Source organism: Salmo salar, chromosome ssa24 (genome assembly GCF_905237065.1).
Source record: "Salmo salar chromosome ssa24, Ssal_v3.1, whole genome shotgun sequence".
NCBI lineage: Eukaryota > Metazoa > Chordata > Actinopteri > Salmoniformes > Salmonidae > Salmo > Salmo salar.
In genome coordinates this window covers 3,486,527-3,504,300 of record NC_059465.1, presented here as the reverse complement: position 1 = coordinate 3,504,300, position 17,774 = coordinate 3,486,527, and the positions used below count along the sequence as shown (strand labels likewise).

Below are 17,774 nucleotides of genomic sequence, written 5' to 3'. Positions count from 1 at the left end.
AATACAGGTCCAGACCTTTTTGCTCTTGCTTGAACAAAACCATTTTCAGATAATAATGAATAAGACATTATGCTCTTGCTTCAACAAAACCCCTTACAGATTGTGTGGTGTTGATAGCAGAACCTCTACTGCACTAGCCTTCAACAGTAATTTAGTTCCAAGTCTATAATTTATACATTTGCTGAACAACCGCCTGCCTAAGTCCAGTCAGTGTGGGCTGCCCCTCACAGTGGAGTATGGACGTAATGGATACTCATGGTTTTTAATGTAGAGTCATATTCCACTCAATACAGGGCAGAAGCACCACTGTTATTGTTACAGGGTTGGGCCTCTGAAAATGATTCAGCGAAAATCAACAAGAATTGAATGATGGGAATTTAACAGCACTTGTGTCAATTTCTGTCTCCACCCACAGTGAAGCATAACATTGGGACTGGAGATGTTAGCTGTCTATTGACGTCAAATGTCTAATGACATTTTTAGGAGAAAATATAACTGCTACTGAATCATTTAAATTCTGCGGTAACCGCCCCCAAAAGCAGCCAAGCTTTTGTTTTGGAGTCAGTTAACACAGACGAGAAAACAAAAACTATCAAGGTCTCAATGCATGCAGAAACAGAGCTTGAGGAAAATGAAGCTCTAAATGAAGATGTCCTCTTACAAAATAAGTAGTCTACCTGTTGCCTGGCTCCAGTAGCTGGATAAACACCCATAAAACAGAAAGAGAAGCCTAGAAGTAAACTGATGAATGAGTCATAACACCTTTACTACACAGAGGATGGTGCACCTCTTTCATGGGGGTTTCTCCTGAGGAGTCAACAGACACACACATGCATGCACAAATACGAGGGTGCTCCTATTTCTGGCAGTTTTTCTTGACTCTGAGGAGGCAGTAGGAGACGCCAACATGATGCCCAATAGTATTTACAATACACCTCCTTCTCACAATATGTTCTTTCTTTCTGCCGCCTAACCAGTGTGTGAGTCAGTGTGCAGCGGGGAGTGTGACAGTTGGCATGTGTGTGCGCTTGCTAGTGCAAGCCTGTGAGTGTGTGTAGGAAGACAAGAGAAGAAGAGGCATGTATGCTCTCTCTCCGGGCTCATATTTCTCTGCAGTGTAGAATAGTGTGCCGACTGGCAGGCCGCCTATTCAAGCGCCACATTTTAAAGGCATGGTGGGAATCGCATCACAGTCAGGCACGGAACTTAATATGCTAAAACTTCCCAGGGAGCGATGGAGAGAGAGAAAACATAACCTGTCAATTACCCAAGGCACAAGTGCTGGAAGATTAATTGGAAACCGCCAGAATTTTCCACAAGACAAAGCAGGTCTCGGAACAGAGAGTAAAGATCAGCAGTCCTGTAAGGCTGGGGTCGCTAGCTGAATAACTACAATCTTAAAGCTGAGATCCGCATTAGGAGAAAAAGCAACAGGTGGAGTTCTTATTGTTTTAGTTTTGTTTATTGAATGACGGAGAGGAGCTCTGCTGTTCTAATGCGTGTGCAATAGACCAACTCTAACTTCTGCCATGCATACAAGGCCCTCCCTCACCCTCCCTTCAACAAATCCGACCATGACTCCATCTTGCTCCTACCATCCTATAGGCAGAAACTCAAACAGGATGTACCCGTGACTAGAAACAATCAACGCTGGTCTGACCAATCGGAAGCCACGCTTCAAGATTGTTTTGATCACGCGGACTGGGAAATGTTGCGGGTAGCCTCAGAGAATAACATCGATCTAAACACTCAGTGAGTGAGTTTATAAGGAAGTGCATTGGAGATGTAGTACATACTGTGACTATTAAAACCTACCCTAACCAAAAACCATGGATGGATGGCGGCATTCACACAAAACTGAAAACAAACCACAGCATGTAACCATGGAAAGAGGACTCGGAATATTGCCAAATATAAACAGTGTAGTTATTCCCTCCGCAAGGCAATCAAACAAGCAAAATGTTGGTATAGGGACAAAGTGGAGTTGCAATTCAACGGCTCAGACACGAGACATATGTGGCAAGGTCTACAGGCAATTACGGACTATAAAAAAGAAAACCAGGCACGTCACGGACACTGACATATTGCTTCCATATTGCCCGCTTTGAGGATAACACAGTGCCACCGACGCGGCCCGCTAACAAGGACTGCGGGCCCGTGGCCGACATGAGTAAGACATTTAAACGTGATAAACTTCGCAAGGCTGCTGGCCCAGGTGGCATCCCTAGCTGCGTCCTCAGAGCATGCGCAGACCAGCTGGCTGGTGTGTTTACGGACATATTCGCTCCCTATCCCAGTCTGCTGTCCCCACATGCTTCAAGATTGCCACCATTGTTCCTGTACCCAAGAAGGCAAAGATAACTGAAATAAATGACTATCTTTTGTCATCATGAAGTGCTTTGAGAGACTAGTCAAGGATCATATCACCTACACCTTACCTGCCACCCTAGACCCACTTCAGTTTGCATACCACCCCAATAGGTCCACAGACGATGCAATCGCCATCACACTGCACACTGCCCTATCCCATCTGGACAAGATGAATACCTATCTAAGAATGGTGTTCATTGACTACAGCTCAGCATTCAACACCATAGTACCATCGAAGTTCATCATTACGCTGGTGGCCCTGGGTCTCAACCCCGGCCTGTGCAATTGGGTCCTGGACTTTGACAGGCCGCCTCCAGGTGGTGAAGGTAGGAAACAACATCTCCAATTCGCTGACCCTCAACACTGGGGCCCCACAAGGGTGCGTGCTCAGCCCCCTCCTGTACTCCCTGTTCACCCATGACTGCTTGGCCATGCACGCCTCCAACTCAATCATCAAGTTTGCAGACAACAGTAGTGGGCTTGAATACCAACAATGACGAGGCAGCCTACAGAGAGGAGGAGAGAGCACTTGGAGTGTGGTGTCAGGAAAACAACCTCTCACTCAACGTTAACAAAACAAAGGAGATGAACATGGACTTCAGGAAACAGCAGAGGGAGCACCCCCCTATCCACATCAAAGTGACAGTAGTGGAGAAGGTGGAATGCTTCAAGTTCCTCGGCGTACACATCACAGACAAACTGAAATGGTCCACCCACACAGACAGTGTGGTGAAGAAGGCGCAACAGCGCCTCTTCAACCTCAGGAGGCTGAAGAAATTTGGCTTGTCACCTAAAACCCTGATAAACTTTTACAGATGCACAATTGAGAGCATCCTGTCGGGCTGTATCACCGCCTGGTACAGCATCTGCGCCGCCCTCAACCGCAAGGCTCTCCAAACGGTGGTGCAGTCCGCACAATATATCAGCTGGGGCAAACTACCTGGCCTCCAGGACACCTACAGCACCCAATGTCACAGGAAGGCCAAAAAGATCATCAAGGACAACAAACCACCCGAGCCACTGCCTGTTCACCCCGCTACCATCCAGAAGGCGAGGTCAGTACAGTACTTCTATCTCAAGGCCATCAGACTGCTAAACAGCAATCACTAACTCAGAGAGGCTGCTGCCTATATAGAGGCTCACTAGTCACTTTAAACAATGCCACTTTAATAATGTTTACATATCTTACAGTATATACACATATGAGATGAGTAATGTATCTTATTCCATTTATTGCATCTTGCCTCTGCCGCTCAGCCATTGCTCATCCATATATTTATATGTACAAATTCCATCCCTTCAAATTTGTGTGTATTATGTAGTTGTTTTGGAACTGTTAGATTACGTGTTAGATATTACTGCACTGCCGGAACTAGAAGGACAAGCATTTCGCTACACTTGCATTAACATCTGCTAACCATGTGTATGTGACCAATAAAATTTGATTTGATGATGTGCAATGATGTCCGCCGGGAAAAAAATGTCTTTGTTGTTGTAATATCGCAAACGGACATGGCAGTTTCACCGCTACGGATTCTACCTTTAAGTCAATGGCATTGACTTTAGATCTTACATAATAATAGTTTGGGTGAATTATATATATATAATAGAATAAAGTTGATAACTTGAATTATACATATACATACAGTACCAGTCAAAAGTTTGGACACACCTACTCATTCAAGTGTTTTTCTTTATTTTTACTATTTTCTACATTGTATAATAATAATGAAGGCATCAAAACTATGAAATAACAGAGTAAGTGAATGGATGATCTCCTGTGTGGTTCCCACCGTGAAGCATGGAGGGAGACTTGAGATGGTGTGGGGGTGCTTTGCTGTTGACACTGTCTGTGATTTATTTAGAATTCAAGGCATACTTAACCAGCATGTCTACCACAGCATTCTGCATCGATACGCCATCCCATCTGGTTTGCGCTTAGTGGGACTATCATTTATTTTTCAACAGGACAATGACCCAACACACCTCCAGGCTGTGAAAGGGCTATTTGACCAAGAAGGAGAGTGATGGAGTGCTGCATCAGATGACCTGGCCTCCACAAACACCTGACCTCAACCCAATTGAGATGGTTTGGGATGAGTTGGACTGCAGAGTGACGAAAAAGCAGCCAACAAGTGCTCAGCATATGTGGGAACTCCTTCAAGACTGTTTGAAAAGCATTCCAGGTGAAGCTGGTTGCGAGAATGCCAAAAGTGTGTAAAGCTGTCTTCAAGGAAAAGGGTGGCTACTTTGAAAAATATAAAATATATTGTATTTGTTTAACACTTTTTTTGCTTACTAGTTGATTCCATATGTGTTATTTCATAGTTGTGAAGTCTTCACTATTATTCTACAATGTAGAAGATATAAAAAAATAAAGAAAACCTGTGGAATGAGTAGGTGTGTCCAAACTTTGGACTGGTCCTGTGTGTGTGTGTGTGTGTGTGTGTGTGTGTGTGTGTGTGTGTGTGTGTGTGTGTGTGTGTGTGTGTGTCTATATACACTGCTCAAAAAAATAAAGGGAACACTTAAACAACACAATGTAACTCCAAGTCAATCACACTTCTGTGAAATCAAACTGTCCACTTAGGAAGCAACACTGGCTGACAATAAATTTCACATGCTGTTGTGCAAATGGAATAGACAACAGGTGGAAATTATAGGCAATTAGCAAGACACCCCCAATAAAGGAGTGGTTCTGCAGTGGTGACCACAGACCACTTCTCAGTTCCTATGCTTCCTGGATGATGTTTTGGTCACTTTTGAATGCTGGCGGTACTTTCACTCTAGTGGTAGCATGAGACGGAGTCTACAACCCACACAAGTGGCTCAGGTAGTGCAGCTCATCCAGGATGGCACATCAATGCGAGCTGTGGCAAGAAGGTCTGCTGTGTCTGTCAGCGTAGGGTCCAGAGCATGGAGGCGCTACCAGGAGACAGGCCAGTACATCAGTAGACGTGGGGGAGGCCGTAGGAGGGCAACAACCCAGCAGCAGGACTGCTACCTCCGCCTTTGTGCAAGGAGGAGCAGGAGGAGCACTGCCAGAGCCCTGCAAAATGCCATCCAGCAGGCCACAAATGTGTATGTGTCTGCTCAAACGGTCAGAAACATACTCCATGAGGGTGGTATGAGGGCCCGACGTCCACAGGTGGGGGTTGTGCTTACAGCCCAACACCGTGCAGGACGTTTGGCATTTGCCAGAGAAATCCAAGATTGTCAAATTCGCCACTGGCGCCCTGTGCTCTTCACAGATGAAGCAGGTTCACACTGAGCACGTGACAGACGTGACAGAGTCTGGAGACGCTGTGGAGAACCTTCTGCTGCCTGCAACATCCTCCAGCATAACCGGTTTGGCGGTGGGTCAGTCATGGTGTGGGGTGGCATTTCTTTGGGGGGCCGCACAGCCCTCCATGTGCTCGCCAGAGGTAGCCTGACTGCCATTAGGTTCCGAGATGAGATCCTCAGACCCCTTGTGAGACCATATGCTGGTGCGGTTGGCCCTGGGTTCCTCCTAATGCAAGACAATGCTAGACCTCATGTGGCTGGAGTGTGTCAGCAGTTCCTGCAAGAGGAAGGCATTGATGCTATGAACTGGCCCGCCCGTTCCCCAGACCTGAATCCAATTGAGCACATCTGGGACATCAAGTCTCGCTCCATCCACCAACGCCACGTTGCACCACAGACTGTCCAGGAGTTGGCGGATGCTTTAGTTCAGGTCTGGGAGGAGATCCCTCAGGAGACCATCCGCCACCTCATCAGGAGCATGCCCAGGCGTTGTAGGGAGGTCATACAGGCACATGGAGGCCACACACACTACTGAGCCTCATTTTGACTTGTTTTAAGGACATTACATCAAAGTTGGATCAGCCTGTAGTGTGGTTTTCCACTTTAATTTTGAGTGTGACTCCAAATCCAGACCTCCATGGGTTGATAAATTGGATTTCCATTGATTATTTTTGTGGGATTTTGTTGTCAGCACATTCAACTATGTAAAGAAAAACATAAAACATAAGACATAAGAGTTAGTCAATTGTTAAAACACTAGTTTTCTTTGAATAAGTTATTTCACACATCATATATGCAATCATTCCATGAGTTTCTGGGAATCCAGAATGTTTAGGGATCCCTTCCATCCAACATCAAAATACATTTCTGATGACTGAAATGATTCCCTTATATTTGAAGCCTTCATAGTAATTTGTTCACTGGGAGGATATTAAGTGTCGGCAGGGCTTGTCTCTCTCACTGATGTTAATTGCTGAGATGATTGGGTTTACTCGAAACATGAACAGACAAGCAAAAACAAGTTCAGATTCTGATTAGCGATATGAATATCTGAGCAAGGCACCCAGACATCTCTGAATCTCTGCTCTCATTAGATCGATTCTCCCAGCGTAATCATCACAGCACAGAACCCAAAATGGATGTCAGAATAATCCCACGCAGCATGTCATCAAGCCCTCACATACACACATACACACGCACGCACACACACAGAGACGCGTACTCACACATGGAAATGGCTTGAAATGGACACACAAGATCATCTTCATAGTGTTCCAGCAAAACTGTTGACCTGGACGAGGGTTCATGACCCAGGCTTTGGATCAGGAGGACCTGGGCATTGGTTCCCATGTAGAGGGCAAAACTGTTTGAAATTATGTCATTTCAACCAGATTTGCCTGCTGAGTTGGAAGTGATGTTGGATGCGATCTGACTCTGGCCAGGGCATGGATGGGATCAATGTGTGAGGTGTAGACATGAGGTCAGTGTGAACAAAACACGCACACACATGCACACACACACAAGCACATGCGCGCACACACACACACACCATCTGCTGAGGGAAAAGCCATAGCTCTGGTTGGTTGCTGATATCTACACTAGATAGTCTGCCTTTACACCTGAGAGAGAAGAAGTGGGAGTGGGCTAGAGAGAGAGAGAGATGGAGAGAAAGAAAGACAGATTTAAGAGAGCAGGAGCGAGAGAGAGAGAGAAGAAGAGAGACTCACTTTATTTGGATAGTTCGGATAGTCTACCTGTAGAAGCTCTACAGATGGTCATACTATCAACAAACCATTTGTTAATAAGCAACTACTTGTTAAGGTTAGGTTTAGAATAAGGGTAAGGGTTAAGGTTAGGGCTAGGGTTAGGATAAGAGTTAAGGTTAGGGTTAGTAGATCGTTAGTTCAATTGTTACTGATAGTCCATCTGTAGATGCTCTACAGACTATCCAAATAAAGTGCTACCGAGGAAAGACTGTGTGTGAGAAGAAGAGAGCAAACATACAGCAGGGACAAAGGGAGTCTGGCGACAGAGCTGCACTTGTCAGATTTGCATTTTAATAAGTGTAACCTACTGTACTTTAAGCTGCTCAGAAGATGCAATAGAACCTGATTCACTTGGAAAACTCTCAACACTGTTGTAACATTTAAAAGGTAGATTCTGCAATATTTACACCTGTTTAATAGCTATTTCAATCAACGATATACACCTGTAGATTTTTTAAGAATATAAATGATGTAACTCTTATCTTTTTTAAAACTGCATTGTTGGTTAAGGGCTTGTAAGTAAGAATTTCACGGTAAGGTCTACACCTGTTGTATTCGGCGCATGTGACAAATACAATTTGATTTGAAGTGTTGGAGCTGCCATTTGGCTGATATTGAATTATGGATTGTTTCTTTAAAGGGGGGCTGGTGTTTGCTTCCTGTGATATTGCATCTGTTCAGGAAGTATCCAAGTACCAACACAGAGATCCTATAAATATGTAATTATATACTGTAGGAAGGGTTGGGGAGTAAAGGATTACATGTAACGGATTAAGGGAACGCAAAAAACGGTAACTGTTATCAATTACATTACCAGCAAAAATATTGTAATCAGATTACAAATACTTTTGAAAAACTAGATGATTACTTCAAGGACTACTTTTAGATTCAGAAAGGACGTTCGTGAAAAAAAATCTTTGACACTTCTCTGTTTTCTCAATGACATTCAAATCAGCATCAGCCTTCCCTGTAGCTCAGTTGGTAGAGCATGGTGTTTGCAACACCAGGGTTGTGGGTTCGATTCCCACGGGGGGCCAGCACAGAAAAAAAATAAAATGTATGAAATTGTATGAAATGTATGCATTCACTACTGTAAGTCGCTCTGGATAAGAGCGTCTGCTAAATGACTAAAATGTAAAATGTAAATGTAAAAAAGGTGCATGTTTACGGTGGTTCCACCTGAGCGAGTCTGACCACAAGTCAGCGACCAGTATGATGACATACCAAATGTGTTTGATGGATCGTGGGAAAAGAGCAGGAATAGGCTTTTGTAGGATACAGTCCAAGCTATGTCTTCTATTTATATATTTATATTTTAGTCATTTAGCAGATGCTCTTATCCAGAGCGACTTACAGTAGTGAATGCAAAAGTTACGTTACTGATTACAATGTTAGACAGGTAACTAGTAACTAACAGATTACATTTAGAAAGTAACCTACCCAACCCTGACTGTAGGTACCAATATCACACAAACATATAAAATCTGATTTCATATGTGATGTTTGGGCTGGATGGCTTACTGTTTACATAATCTGACTTCATTCAATGTACTTCAATACTTGGACTTCCAGGATGTGTATTTAGTTTGTGTATTTAGCAAACTCCATCTATTCCATTCTCCATCTAAACTATTCCTCAAATCCCTCTGAAAGAGTTTAAAAGAAGACATTCAGACTGGCTTAAGAAAGTTATTTCACCAACCATGAGTCAGTCAGTGGAAAATACTGGCCTCTACGTATTGCCGTTAGGCTCCCTTCCGGAGAATGGGCTTTCAGATTAATTTCTCCAGAGCAGCCGAGTGACGGCCTGAAATGCTATTAGCATCAAAGAAATTGAGTAGTGTATACTTAAACATCTCCGACAGTCAGCAGAACTCAAATCATAAAAGTGGTTCAAACTCAGATATCAATAAGATTTCTTATCACTTAACATTCATGAGTACTGTTAACAAATATTAGGTTATTGAGTAAATATAACTTTATTTATTTGTGTTCTACTAATCTAAAGTTATTGAGTTTTCACAAGTTATGATTATTTAATATTTACATTCAATCTAACATTTATTAAAGATGCATAAATTGCGTCGCCATTTCCTGGTTGTTAAAATTAGAATAGTTAATTTCAGTTTGTGTGACAAAACAAGCATTTATGGTGTAGAGAATCATTGTACCATCTAAACCACAGTGAAATGTATTTTCCATTACCAAAAATATAGTATTTTCAGCTGTTTGAAGGTGGTGTACATAACCAAAAGTAAAAGTTAATAGCGGGAAGCATAGACATAGCGCACATAGAACAGATCAGATGTACTTGTGTGTATGTACTGTACTGGCATGTACACTACTGTTCAAAAGTTTGGGGTCACTTAGAAATGTCCTTGTTTTTAAAAGCAAAGCAAACTTTTTTGTCCATTAAAATAACATCAAATTGATCAGAAATACAGTGTAGACATTGTTGATGTTGTAAATGACTATTGTAGCTGGAAACGGCAGATTTTTTTATGGAATATCTACATAGGCGTACAGAGGCCCATTATCAACAACCATCACTCCTGTGTTCAAATGGCATGTTGTGTTAGCTAATCCAAGTTTATCATTTTAAAAGGCTAATTGATCATTAGAAAACCCTTTTGCAATTATGTTAGCACAGCTGAAAACTGTCGTGCTGATTAAAGAATCAATAAAACTGGCCATCTTCAGACTAGTTGAGTAGCTGGAGCATCAGCATTTGTAGCTTCGATTACAGGCTCAAAATGGCCAGAAACAAAGACCTTTCTTCTGAAACTCGTCAGTCTATTCTTGTTCTGAGAAATGAAGGCTACTCCATGCGAGAAATTGCCAATAAACTGAAGATCTCATACGCTGTGTACTACTCCCTTCACACGATAGCGCAAACTGGCTCTAACCAGAATAGAAAGAGGAGTGGGAGGCCCCGGTGCACAACTGAGCAAGAGGACAAGTACATTAGTGTCTAGTTTGAGAAAGACGCCTCACAAGTCCTCAACTGGTAGCTTCATTAAATAGTACCCGCAAAACACCAGTCTCAACGTCAACAGTGAAGTGGCGACTCCGGGACGCTAGCCTTTTAGGCAGAGTTGCAAAGAAAAAGCCATATCTCAGACTGGCCAATAAAAAGAAAAGATTAAGATGGGCAAAAGAACACAGACACTGGACAGAGGAACTCTGCCTAGGAGGCCAGCATCCCGGAGTCGCTTCTTCACTGTTGATGTTGAGACTGGTGTTTTGTGGGTACTATTTAATGAAGCTGCCAGTTGAGGACTTGTGAGGCATAATTATAACAATTTAGTAAACTTTGAAAATAAATGTAGTCCTGCTTTGTGGCATTTTGCAAAGACTCTATGTTATACTGATCAGAATGTGAGTTTTTGTTTTGTTTTGTTTTGTGTAGGCATGGTTGTCCTTGTCTGATATAGCCATTGGACGTCTTTCAGCGAAATTCCTATCGGCAGAGTCATTGCTAAATATACAAGGTGACAATTTTTTTCCCAGTCACTGTTAGACTACAACTGGGCGGTGCTTCATGCTCTGGCTCCGTCCCTCCCCCAAGGTGGGCTTTTTTGAAAGGGAGGCAGACACAAACGACACAAAATGCTTTGGGCAAAACTTATAGAACTGTTATTTTATTTACATGGTGACATTCAAGATTCAACCATACACGTTTCAACCGGAATATAGCGAAGTAGATTTGAAACAAAGAGTTGGATTTAGCTACAAGCTCAGCTACAGACAATGCCAGCACTAAGAAGGCAGATGACAAATATGGTTGCTAGCTAGCTAAGTAAGTTATTTTCATGCAAGCCACTTACCTAGCTAGCTAACTTTAGTGTATCTACTGAAACCAATAATGAGTATGATTGCATGCACACAATAATGTGATTATTGTAGATAGATATATATAATAGTTTGATTAAAATGTTTATATGCTTTGCAATAAGAACAATTTCCCTAATAATCCTGTTTATATGGAAATCAGGCTACTTGATGGCACTGTGATAAATGTATAAAATTGCCAATTATAATACATGTTCTACCACTGCAACCATGTTATTTTTGGGAAGCATATTTGATTCTGAGTTTGGACATATAAAGTTTCTATGTGGAAACTACCTCTAAGATGCATATATTTAGCTGTTCCAAACTCACTTCACTCACGCTAAAGATGGAAGCTCACTAAGCTGGTGGTACCATATGCACGCAGATCAAATACATAGCTGGAAAGCCGATTAAGGTGTTTAAATGTCTTAATAATTTGAAAGATTGCTCAGAAAACCAGGTGTTTTAAGCGGCATATGCTTACTTTGATTTTGACCTTACGATGATTAAGATAAGCAGAGTAAGGTGTTTACATGACAATTGCATAATCTGTTTACTGCCACAATCAGTTTAATTTTGAATTATTACTGTGCATGTATCATTGTGTATTGCTGGCTGACATACTACTGTGTTACAGTGGGGGGAAATCAAAATCTTTTTCAGTTTTCTAACTTAGTTAGTCTAGCGAGCTAGCTAAGTTAGCTAAACAACTACCATATCAATGACTAAAAAGAGAAGAGGTTTAACAATGTGAGATCTATTGTATTGTATTGTATTGTACAAAACATTAAGTACACATTTCTAATATTGAGTTGCACCCACCATTTCAGAACAGCCTCAATTCGTCAGGGCATGGATTTTACAAGGTGTCAAAAACATTGACTCCAATGCTTCCCACAGTTGTGTCAAGTTGAATGGATGTCCTTTGGGTGGTGGACCATTCTTGATACACATGGGAAACTGTTGAGTGTGAACAACCCAGCAGCATTGCAGTTTTTGACACAAACAGGTGCGCCTGGCACCTACTACATTTACATTTTAGTCATTTAGCAGACATGCTTATCCAGAGCGACTTACAGTAGTGAATGCATACATTTCACACATTTTTTTCCCCGTACTGGTCCCCCGTGGGATTCAAACCCACAACCCTGGTGTTGCAAACACCATGCTCTACCAACTGAGCAACACGGGACCATACTACCATACCCCGTTCAAAGGCACTTACATTTGTCTTGCCCATTCACCATCTGAATGGCACACATACACAATCCATGTCTCAATTGTCAGAAACAGCAGGGGTCCTTAAGGTTTTGTAAACTCAGTGTATATCGCTACTAAACAGCAAGCTATAACCAGCCACCTAAAGCTAAGTTTACCAGCAAATGTTAGCACATGACTGAAGTTGGCTAGCTAGTTAGCCTGGCTCTTACTAACTTGCTATGTGCCATGCCTCTCACATTTCTAACATGTTAGCAAGCATGTGTAACATCAGCAACTGTAAATAATTTTACTAGCTAGCTATGTAAAGACCACAAAGGTCTGCACACTCTTTAAGCTCTTAATTTACTGCTTTATTGACTACGTAATATAATTAACAAGGGTTGACATTGGTTATGATTATGACAGTGGATGCATTTCAGTCTCACAAAATGCTAGGCATGAAGAAAGATAGTATTCCAAATAGATGCAAATGAAATTATTGGCTACACAGCAAGCCAGCTAGCTAAGTTCACTAACAGTGAGGAGAAACAATAATGCTACAACTTACTGTTATTGATCTCTAAAACTGATAAGTTGGTGTTACTAGAAAAATATTTGCCTATACATGGCTGTAGATAGATACTGTCTGCCTACCTAGGTAAGTTTGTACAATCTGGTCACTGTGCAAAGGTTGAGGGTTTTGCCATATTTCTTTTTTATTTGGCTAGATATTGTTCTAAATGTAATCTCTGTGCCTGTGCACATGTATGCATGTTCAACTAGCCTACCCTAATGTTGATGTTATGCTGGCACAGTTCAACTGTAGCTCAAACTGTACAATAAAGTATCATTTATTATACTATTTTGTCTTACAGACAATACCGTGTGGTGCCTGGGCTTCTTTCTGGAGTGGATTATAGGTGAGCAACATAATTATTTTGCTTGTGTGTGTCATTGTAGCATAACTGTATCCCATGAACTGTATCCCTCTCGATGGATTGGACATTATGCTGGATCACAAGCAGTAGATGACTCAAGAGGAGCTGAATGGTAGTTTGATCATAACAACACCCCTACCATCATTTGCTGATCAACAGTCTGCACATTACACCTTAGACACACTCAAACACAATGCAGCAGCTGCTGCTAAATCACACAGCTGTACAAGTATTCCCTGAACTTTACTACACCGATCACACTGTATTTTCTTAATGTATGTTTCTTTGTGAATGGCAATTTCATCATGACCACCTCTCCTGCTGATCACCAGTTATCTTAGCTACAGACACACACCTGTCTCAGTCAATGAGAGAAGGCTTGAAATAGACAAGACGGAGGCATTTTCAAACCGTGCAACTGGACATTTTATGAGACTCCTGTTTCCAAGAATTGAGGACAGTATTGCCAAGCTAAGATTGGTCGAAAATGCTCTGTGCTACACCAAACAGTACCTGTCCTATAACTCCCAGTAATGGATACCAAAAATATTTTATTAAATCACATTATCTGGTGTAACAATCTTTAGCTACAGTTCTCTCCAATTTACTACACCTGAGATACACTGAACTGTACTACACAGGTCATACTGTATTTTATTAATGTTACTTCTACCATATAACATTCTTGTTGAATAACCAGTTCTCTTTTTGAATTAGTGTTAAATAGTGTACATTTCCCTGTATTTTAGATTTTGACAACCCTGTTTTTTAGATTGACAAATAACATTCTTTGGATATATCTCGTCTAACATCTGTTGGAAGATACAGAGCCCTTGTCACGATTCCCACCGACGGTGGCGCCCCCTCCTGCTCGGGTGGCGCTCGGCGGTCGTCGTCACCGGCCTATTAGCTACCACTGATTCCCTTTTTGGTTTTCCCTTCTTTTTGGTTTTGTGCACCTGTGTTAGTTTGGTTAATTAGCGGGGCTATTTATGTTAGCTGGTCCGCTTCCGTGTTGTGCGGGATTATTTCTATTGTGACGGCTCATGTTCGTGTCGGCGCTATTTTACGCCGTGTGTATTTTCTCCCCTGTGTTTGGGAGTATTTGTTTGATGAGTGAGTGTAAATTAAATACGCCACTACCCTGTGCTCGCTGCGAAACGTCTTAGGAGGGCAGTTCTTACACAGTATGTATTGTTTTTTTAATTTGTATTTATTTGTATTTAACTAGAAAAGTCAGTTAAGAACAAATTGTTATTTACAATGATGGTCTACCAAAAGACAAAAGGCCTCCTGCGGGGACGGGGGCTGGGATTAAATAAATAAATAAATAATATGTATATTATATAGAACAAAAACACACATCACGACCAGACAACACAACACTACACAAAGAGAGACATAAGGTAGCAGCACATGGTAGCAGCACAAAACATGGTACAAACATTATTGGGCACAGACAACAAAATATCACACAAAGCAGCCACAACTGTCAGTAAGTGTCCATGATTGAGTCTTTGAATGAATAGCTGTATGGGAGATTGAGGAAAAATGGCACCTCTCAATCGTTATCATACACAACAATACATTTACTGTCTCTAAGCACAACTCTGCACAACCAAAACTCCCTTCCTCATCTCAAAGACCTGTCTGTAAACCTCCCCCAGCCTATTGACTTTGACAGATAATTATTGTCAATAGTAGCCCTTGACAGGGGATTTTGTAGACATGTCTTTGTATTGTGTTTTGAGAATCTGCAGAGGGAAGAATGATGTGGTTGTGTCAGTACTGTTGTAGTCTTGATTTTATACCTTTCAGTGTGCCTTGCTGGTTTCTGTCCCACAATCTTGTTGTGCTCTTGTTGTGTGTCCGCTCCCTCATGCTGCCGCTTTGGGTATTTTTCAGCAGGGCACTGTGGAAGGACTCGAAATAACCTGAGTTTTACAAAGACAAAAGGTGTAGACTAAATTGATTACATGGTCTGGAAGGTACTCTGTGGTCCTCAGGCTACCTCTTACCACCTATAAACACAAACCCATACAAACACTACCCAATTCATGTTACTGTACATTGAGCAATCTTAGCCGTCAGCTTGTAAATATTTTTTCCAATTTACCTTCATCTTCTGCAGAGCTAGGGGTTGGAAGCACAGGCTGGTGGAATCAGATTCTGTACTGCCTACCCCAATAAACACAACAGCACACAATTTAAACACCCCACCAATTGTATTGATATCTATTAGACTGACTAGCTTAGCACACCTAGCATGGACATGTCAATGTTTTCAGCTTGCTGTTAGCTAACTAGCTGGCGTCACTAAATTGCTAGCCAGCGGAGAACCAACTAACCAACCGTATACGAGTTATACACATTCATCACTGCTACCAACACACAAACAGAGAGTGAGTTAGATATATCGACATTTCTATTTTTAGTAACAGTGTGTTTTCCAGACAAGGGTGGAATAGATGGCTACCATATTGAGCTACACATATTTGCTAATGTTAGTCAAAGATAGAACGAACAAGCAAACATCTTTAATCTGTCTCAGGTAGCTACCAGTCTACCAGTGACTACCATGGCATAGGTGAAATTGATTGGCAGTGTGTAGGCAAAAGATTAGCTAGTTATATGATTTAGCTGATGTCTTTCAGAGATCGATAGAGGACTGTAATGTTAGCTAGCTAGCTAACTTACATAGTCCCGCTAGGCAAGCAAGCTAGCTGATGTAAGTCACCTCCAATCGAGAATCTTCTATTTTGTTGCGAAGAAAAACATTGACGGTATCACATCATTTCTCAGCTGTCGTCGAAATGGATTACCGATCAGTTCAGCCTGAAAATTCCTCTGATAATCTTTGGTCACCATAAGCATCATTCTTGATAGCTGCAAGCCACTGGCAGCATCGGGGTAAATCTCTGGTAGGTAGAAAGGAGAAAGATAACTTATTTTTGCACTTGTTTGTAATTAGCACAGCAAGGCACAGAACATCACACGGGCATGATGACACACGTTAGTGAAAAACAAACGTTTTCAAAAAATACATTGCCTAGAGAAGTTCTGAGTTTGTGGCACGCCCCATCTACCTACTGGGGAGATATCTGCATTCGCTATAAATGCCGGACTTTGTCATTCACTATGAGCAGACGAATACACAGGAAGTCAATACTTCCTGATTCTACCAGTGAAATTAAAATGTGCTCGTTTTAGCTTGTGGTATAGAATTTTTTTTAATGTTTATGACAAAAACGTAATGTTGTTAATATAGTCATGACTATATGCCGTGGCAGAGACACGACATATGTTGGAAAGATTTTCATGGTTGTGCATTTTATCTGTGCAATGTGGTTATTTTCTTTTTTTTTAAATATACGAAAAAAAACTAAAACAGAATGGACCCTAAAATATTCATGTTCAAGTAACTTTCATTGTTATAGTTCAGAATAAATAATGCAAGTTAGTGTCAAACAGTTAAATATTTACAACTTAAAAAGATAACCATATGGGTGGTGATGTCACTTTATTACTTTAAGTATTGAACACTGAAATACTTTGAGTTGGGTTATTTGAATGGTTCTAAGCAACAGGTTTTCACCCCAAAAATGTTTTTGCGGAACTAATTACTTTTTACAGTGACTGTGATTCTATTCATCCTAGCTGAGTATCAATCTTTTGATTAATCTATTTACAGTGTCTCTCTGTATCTGTCTGTATGCTCATCTGTCAGAGATTAGGTCTAAAGACTTGAAAGCTACCTTTTTACATATGTAATAGAAGATACAATCACTGAAATCAGCATACAAAACTGCTGCAACATATGGAAGTCAAGAATTCCCTCTGAATCTTTTAAACTTCAGTTTGAATGAAGATGAATAGAACAGAATGCAGAAACTGAACTAAGAATGAATAGAAAAGAACAACTAGAACAGTGCAGAGTTCCACACACAAAGAGCACATACAGGATTCTAAAATTTAAAAAAATTCACCATCCATATCCAATTCCCTTCAGTCTCTTTATTTTCCAGTAACTACAAGTAACAATTGATACAGAATAGAGGAAACAGATCAGAGAAATTCATTGAGACCAACATTTTCCCTCAAATACTAATGAGATAAACATTGCCAGAAATATATATAAACTCAGCAAAAAAAGAAACGTCCCTTTTTCAGGACCCTGTCTTTCAAAGATAATTTATAAAAATCCAAATAACTTCACAGATCTTCATTGTAAAGGGTTTAAACACTGTTTCCCATGCTTGTTCAATAAACTATTAATGAATATGCACCTGTGGAACGGTCGTTAAAGACACTAACAGCTTACAGACGGTAGGCAATTAAGGTCACAGTTATGAAAACTTGGGACACCAAAGAGGCCTTTCTA

At 41.2% G+C, this 17,774-nt stretch overlaps 1 pseudogene; it reads right to left on the bottom strand.

Annotated features, from left to right (window-relative positions):
• LOC106585228 (reticulon-4 receptor-like) overlaps positions 1–17,774 on the bottom strand; it is a 122,555-nt pseudogene that overhangs the window by 86,951 nt on the left and 17,830 nt on the right.